This window comes from Hibiscus syriacus, unplaced genomic scaffold (genome assembly GCF_006381635.1).
Source record: "Hibiscus syriacus cultivar Baekdansim isolate YM2019G1 unplaced genomic scaffold, ASM638163v2 tig00110528_pilon, whole genome shotgun sequence".
NCBI classification, from domain to species: Eukaryota; Viridiplantae; Streptophyta; class Magnoliopsida; order Malvales; family Malvaceae; genus Hibiscus; species Hibiscus syriacus.
Genome location: NW_024062770.1, coordinates 1,155,555 through 1,163,431, shown reverse-complemented (window position 1 = coordinate 1,163,431; position 7,877 = coordinate 1,155,555). Strand labels below are relative to the sequence as shown.

The window sequence follows — 7,877 nt, the reverse complement described above, 5'->3', positions numbered from 1 at the left end:
TTAGTATCGATACTTCTTTAAATCAGTATCGATAATGTTTATACTAATCCTCCAATTTAACCTTATAGTATCAGCACTGTTCTTCCAGTACGATACCCTTGCCCAGATTTTTACCTCTTTACTTTGAATTTTACACAAATTTCACCTAAATCTCTTACTCTTATCTCCAACCATACATTAAACTCATTATCACTTGACCCAACTAACTTACTTTCATAAATCTCTTTATAACATCCAATATCTCCAAAGAACACTCAAAACTAAGAAACACACCCAAATTTCAAACATGTTTTCAAACACTTCTAAGGCTCCAAATCTCTTATATACCTCTTTGACAAGTCAAATGTCTTTAAACTCCAATAACTAACCCTATTTCATCAAATCACTTAAAAACTCATTTTATTAAATCTCTAACAAATCACTAATCTCTTAGTTTGATTCACTCTTAAGCTTTCCTTATGTTTTTATATTACTTAAGGTTTCAAAACTAAACTATAACCGAAAGGAAAAACCAACTTGAAGGAAATCTTACCTTTGCTATGGAGGGCACGGGGACGACGAGAAGAAGAAGAATAGAGAACCCAATTTTTCAACTTTTTTCCCTTTTAACCCTTAATAAATATCCCAAATAAAATGAATATTAAATTAATTTCGTTCTAAAAGACCATGATGCCCCTCCATTCTTCTATTCTTACAAATAAGTCTTAAACACAATTTCTCAAATAAATCCTTGTGCTTTCCAATTTAATCAAATTAACCCACTAAATTTTAAATCCTTTCACTACTGACCCGATGATTGGGGTATGACAATTTCCTTACCTTTGGAGCTTCCGCAAGGAATGAGTTACCAGCTCATTTAGAACTTAAGGGAGTAGAACATTATTCCTAAATGCTATAACGAATTGGAAACACCTTAAAGCTTCAAATCTCAAAACCTCTCTAGAACCCCATCATGGTCAGCATGTCCAAACCTTAAGAAAGTGGGCTTAAATAGGAGTTTAAAGGAGATTATTTACCTTTTACTTTTTGTATTTTTACTAAGAGTGCAACACATTAAAGATGATTCCTTTGAGTTTTCTCTAGTATGGAGGATGAAGAGATGAGAGAAAGAAGAAGATAAAGAGTGAAGAGAATGAGAAAGGATGTTTAACTTTCACCCTTTCCTTCCGTGTTTGATATCATTCAAATTAATGAGATTTAACCTTAAAACATAAAAGTGGGATAGTTTCTTCTTAATCCCTCCAGATTAATCCCCAATTCAAAAATTCATTTTTTTATCATTATTTGGACTCAATTTTAACTCAACCAAGTCCAAACTTGACACAATGTTTCCTAAAAGTCTGTATTAACTATCCATAACCTACTCGGGTCAACACGAATTTCAGGTTGTTACATAAGATTTGAGTCTAATCAAGTTCAATACAAGTCTTTAATAACTAAAAAATCAACATAGTTGACCATAAGATCAATGGCGGAACGTAATAGGGGTATGTGGGGGCCATGCACCCTCCCCAAAATATGAAAAATTATGATTTATACCTTTAAAATTTTTAAAAAATTTAATTCGATCCCTTAAATTTGAAAAAATTATAATTTAAACTTTAAATTTTTCAAATTTTTTAACAAATTCATATTAATATTTAAAATTTTTAACGTTCTTAATTAAACCTCTCCCATAATTTTTAAAAATTCTCATTAAACTTATTAAATTTTCAAAATTTTTAATTTGACCCCATTTTTTTAAAAGAAAAATATTTTAATTGAACCCTTCAAAATTTTTGAAAATTTAATTTAAACCTCTAATTAAAACTTTAAGTACCTCCAAACTCTATCATCAACTTCCGCCACTATATAAAATTCTCAAATCTCACGTTTTTTTAGATATTTTTCAAGTAATTAAATATAGTCTCATAAATATGTACTCATTTGGTGATTGAGGTTTAAGATTAACACATGTGTGTTTTCTTTTTACAATTTTTTTTATTTTTATATCTTCGATCATTTTTCCATTAACATTTACTAGACTCTTAATCTTACACCACATAAGTTAAAGATGTAATTTGTAGGATACATTTTCAAAATCACGTATCGTGGCATACTTTTAGCCCATGGGATATAAAAGTCTAATATGTGTGCCACGTAAACTTGTCAATTTTGTTTTTCTTATTTTTTATTTGAATGTTCGACGATAGATTTTCTGACTAATTTCTATTTTCACCATTTGATTTTTCATTTAATAAAATTAATGAATTTTATTTTTACAAACAAAAAAGAAAATTTAAAATCTATATTTAAACAATCATATTTAAGTTTCATTATATTTTCTATATTTCAAGAGTGAAAGGATTTTAAATTTAAAAAATTAAATAGTAGGTGAAAGAAAACAAACTGTATAATTATAAAAGCAGTCGGCACATAACAACTTTAATTGTATAGATTATGATTAGGGTAGATGAAAGATTTTATGTTATAAGACGAATGATCAAAATTTTAGAAGTGAATGAACTTATAAAATTTTAATAAATAAAAATAAATTATCAACTAAAATTATAAAAAAAACATTTAAAATACATATTAATTTAAAATATTTTTACCTATCCATCCTTTTGATCATTGAATTTATTTTTTTACTCTAAATATAGTTCATATTGCCTTCAATTGTTTGGCACATAAAAAGTTTGTAGTTTTTAGATCTAGTAGGAGATTTATTTTTATACAGTGGAGGAATTTGGTGATAAATTTGGAGTCAACTTAAATTTTAAAAAACTTAAAAGTTTAAATTAAAATTTTCAAAAATTTTGAAGGTTCACTTTACATTTTTTTTAGAAAAATTAGGGTATAATTATAATTTTTGAAGTTTTGAGAACTTTAATGAGAATTTTAAAAATTACTGGAGGATTTAATTAAGAATATTAAAATTAAAATTAAAAATAATATAGGTTTCTAAAAATTGTGGGACCAAATTAAATGTTTTAATTTTTTTTTTAAATCTAACCTTTAAATTTTTCAAATTTTTGGGAGGGCCATGCCCCCATTAGTCTGTATTATCTTCCACCTCTGTTTCCCAAATCCTACATGAAATCAAATATTTTTTTAATTAATTATTGATATCTGATTTATTGTTTAATTAATTCATGTTGAAATTTATAGAGGTTCATTATGAGATCGACTCTTTCATTTCAATTTGTTCCATACACAAACATCAATATTCGAACTATTAACTTTATTTAAAAAATCTAATATTTCATCTCACTAAATCAATTAGATGTTGGTAGATGAAATTAAATATTAATATTAAGTCTCGGTATATTTTAAATAACTCCTAACATGCATTTGATATATATATATATATATAAATAAATAAATAAATAAATTCCAATATGAAAGAATAAAAGAAAAGAAAACCAAACCTTAAATACAAACAAAAATTAAGGAAATGATATAATTAAGGCGGTTCCGAATAACTAATACTACTATACTGGAAAATATAAAATTCAAAGAAGATGAGTTTGCCTAAGGGTCACCGTATATAAAGCAACGTGCTTCTGTCTTTTTCCTCCCCAACAAAAATCCCTATATATCCTGAAGAAACCTTCTGCCTTTGCTTCTTTTCACAAATTCAATCTAATATTTTCCCCTTGTTTTCTTCATCCCATCAAAGGTATGATTCTTTCGTCTATTTTTTCCTATTTAATTTATTGTTTTTCTGCCTGCTGATTACAATCTTCCCTTTATTTGTTATATAGCTGGATTTTTTTGTTGAATCGTTGTAGATCTATTTTTATTTTTGTTTCTTGGTGCTTATTTGCTTTGATTTACCTTCGATTTTTTGAATGATTGGATCCATGTAGTTTTGGTTCTGGTCAAAGCCATTCTCTCTCTTTTTTGGGAAAAATATTCGTATTCAGATGCGAAGATCGGATGGATCCTACAAAATTTTGTGTATTTAATATTTTGTTATTGAATTTGGATGGGGAATGGTTACATTATTTATTCTGATTTTGGTATTTAGTAATTATCGATTATTTTTCTCATTAAATTACCCACTTCTTTAACAAATTTTAGTAACAGAAGGTTCTAGATGAGAGATTTTATTATTTAATATATGTTTTTACAAGGTTATCAATTTCTATTTGATCTTTCCATTTCTGTTTCTTCCCTTAATTTAAAATTTTATTTTTTTCTTTTTATATTTGCATTGTTTGGTGGAAAAAGCTTGAAATGAAATTTTAATCTTAGTTTCGGTTTAAAAATGATTTTTTTCTCTTTTAGATGTTTAAATATTGGAATCTGAATGTGTTTAAGACATGCTTGCTAGCTTTGATCCTTTGTGTATTTGAAATTTGAAAATCTTTTTTATACTTTTGATGGTATATATGTAACATTGAGAATAGAGTTCAAGTTGTTTTGGTGTGGTTATTGGTCAATGTTTCCCTATTTTGATGCTCGCCTCGCATTGTAGCTTTCGCATCTGACAACTCTGTTATTGTCTTTCAGGACGTTGGCAGTTTGCTCTGCTGTGTCTACAGTTTGTCAAAGTGGAGGGCATTACTTTTGAATCGTCTTTTGTCTGAACGTGCCTCCCTTTTTCTGTCATTGATCGGATTGCTCCGAGAATACTGTCCCACTTGTAGAAAAAAGAATAGACCTTCCTCTTCTGAAGGTATCTGCATGCATATTGAGGCCAGTGGCACACAGAAACTTGGCTGCAATTTTATGCGACCTATTCCAAGTTCGAGAAAGGTTTCTGTTAAAGGATATCTCTTCACAATTGATAACACCAGTATCTGATCCCTCCTTCGTGATTAACACTTTGCCACAGTTTGATCAAGATGGCTTTGCAAAATATTGGTGCTTCCAATAGTGACGATGCCTTTTATAGGTACAAGATGCCCAAAATGATAACCAAGATTGAAGGGAGAGGAAATGGCATTAAGACTAATGTGGTTAACATGGTTGAGATTGCGTAGGCTTTGGCTAGACCCGCTTCTTACACTACAAAGTATTTGGTTGTTAACTTGGAGCCCAATCCAAGTTCGATGAGAAGACTGGAACTTCACTCGTAAATGGTGCCCATGATACTGTGAAGCTTGCTGGGCTTCTCGAGAACTTCATTAAGAAATTTGTTCAGTGCTATGGTTGTGGGAACCCTGAAACAGAGATTGTTTTTACTAACACAGATGATTACTCTGAAATGTGCTGCATGTGGGTATTTTTCTGATGTTGATATGAGGGATAAGCTTACAACTTTCATCCTTAAGAACCCATCCGAGGCAAAGAAGTCATCTAAAGACAAGAAGGCAATGAGAAGGGCTGAAAAGGAAAGGCTCAAGGAGGTGAAGCCGCTGATGAAGAGCTGAAGATTTAAAAAAGAGGCAAAGAAGAAGGGAACCACTTCTACTTCAAAGGTTGTTGTTTCGAAAGGTGCAATAACCAGAAGAAAAGCAAACATTCCGATGAAGATCGTTCCCCTGAACGCAGTCAGTCCGATGTGAATGAATGTGTTGTCAGTGATGATGATGAATATAATATTCAGTGGCAAACTGATACTTCACTGGAGGCTGCTCAGCAACGTATCCAAGAACAGTTGAGTGCTGTTACTGCAGATATGGTAATGCTTTCGACCAATGAAGAGAAGAAAAAGTCAGTGAAGAAGTCTCCTGAGAATGAGGCCAAGGTTAACGAAAATGGTGTTAGTGTCCACAAGAAACTCGTTGATGAGATAAATGAACACCTCAGGAAGGGTTCGTCTCCAACTCAGCTTAAATCCTTCTTAGGTTCACGCTCTGGAACCTCCCAAGAAGTCATGAATGCACTCTTTACTGCACTCTTTAACGATGTGGGAAAGGGGTTTGCGAAAGAAGTAACCAAAAAAAAGAACTATCTTGTAGCAGCAGTGTCATCAGCCAAAGCAGAGGGATGTCAGATGGTGTTTCTTCATTCTCTCGAGTCATTTTGTGGCAAGGCTAGCCCTGAGGCAGCAAAGGAGGTGGCATTGGTTCTTAAGTGCTGTATGATGACGACATTTTGGAGGAAGAGTTCATCTTGGAATGGTACCAGAAGGGTGTGGCTGGTAACAATAAGAGTCTTCAAATTTGGAAGAACGTCAAGCCCTTCATCGAGTAGCTCCAAACTGCCGAGTCCGAGTCAGAAGATGAGTGAATCCTGAAGCTCTTGGTAAGTTTCATTATTATGTTAAGCCTTTTCTTTTACTGCAACTGGTATTCTCCTCCGTCTTAGATATATTGGTGTTGTCAACAACTTTGTCGTGTTTTCTTTAAATAAAGAACAGCGAGCTAGCTCTCGTATATGCTCGCCGTTGTTCTACGGTTTATTATGTTCTGTTTGGAACTAATTGTGGATTGTTTGTGTGATACGTTGAATAGGGGTTACTATTTAATTTTGAATTTTTTCTTATTTCCTTTTCTAATTTATGTTAAACTAGAGTTATGCCTGGTTTATTTGATTTTTTATTAAATAACTTTAAACTAAATTTATGGTAATTTTATATTTTTGTATACTTGTATCGGGAAATTATTTTGTGGGTCATTTTCTACCATCTATGGGGTCGAATCGATTAAATCAGTCTATTTTGTGCTTATTCATTTAATTATACCTTTCAAGTGGTTCTTGTTCCTATCTTGCAGAAAAAATACTTAGAAATTCAATTACGTTTAGAAAAAACTTCAGTAACAGAAAATGTCTTATAATACGATTTTAACCAGTTTGTTTTTGGATTTGCGAAAATAACCAACAAATTCGTAACACGAACTCCAATTTCGCAACACAGGTTCCAAAATAGCAATGCGATTTTCCAAATTCGTAATGCGGATATGTAAATCGTAACGCGGTTATCCAAAATTGCAACGCCATTTTCTAAATTCGCAACGCGATTTTTCAAATTTGCAACGCGAATATATAAATCGCAACGCTAATAACCGATATAGGTAAACAGTATTATAGCAATGCGATTTATAAATTCGCAACGCGATTTTCAAATTTGCAACGCTAATTACCGATATAGGTAAATAGTACTATCGCAACGCGATTTATAAATTTGCAATGCGATTTTCAAATTCGCAACGCTAATTATCGATATAGGTAAATAGTGTTATCGCAACGCGAATGTGTAAATCGCAACGATAATATGTAAATCGCAACGCGATTTTCCAAAATCGCAACGCTAATTACCGATGTAGGTAAACAGTACTATCACAACGCGATTTTCAAATTCGCAACGCCAATTACAGACGTAGGTAAACAGTATTATCGTAACACGATTTCAATGCGATTTTCAAATTCGCAACGCTAATTACGATATAGGTAAATAGTGTTATCGCAACGCGAATGTTAAATCGCAACGATAATATGTAAATCGCAACGCGATTTTCCCAAAATCGCAACGCTAATTACCGATGTAGGTAAACAGTACTATCACAACGCGATTTTCAAATTCGCAACGCCAATTACAGACGTAGGTAAACATATTATCGTAACACGATTTTCAATTCGCAACGCGATTTTTAAATTCGCAACGCTAATTACCATATAGGTAAACAGTACTATCGCAACGCGATTTTGGAAACTGTGTTGCGATTTACAAATTCGCGTTGCGATTTTAGAAACTATATTGCGATTTACAAATTCTTGTTGCGATTTTGGAACTTGTGTTACGAAATTAGAGTTCGCGTTGCGAATTCTAGACCGCGTTACGAATTTGTTGGTTATTTTCGTAAATCCAAAAAAAATTAGTTAAAATCTTATATTATAAGGTATTTTGGGTCACTGAAATTATTTTCTCTTACGTTTATGCTTATTTGTTTTCTAAATATTTTTGAGAAAATCTCATACTCCTTTTTTTCATAAGAAAAGAAATT

The 7,877-nt window shown here is 31.6% G+C and overlaps 1 pseudogene; it reads left to right on the top strand.

The window, feature by feature from the left end:
* The first annotated feature begins 3,561 nt into the window (after positions 1–3,561).
* On the top strand, positions 3,562–6,384 carry LOC120130214 (annotated as a pseudogene).
* The last annotated feature ends 1,493 nt before the right edge of the window (positions 6,385–7,877 follow it).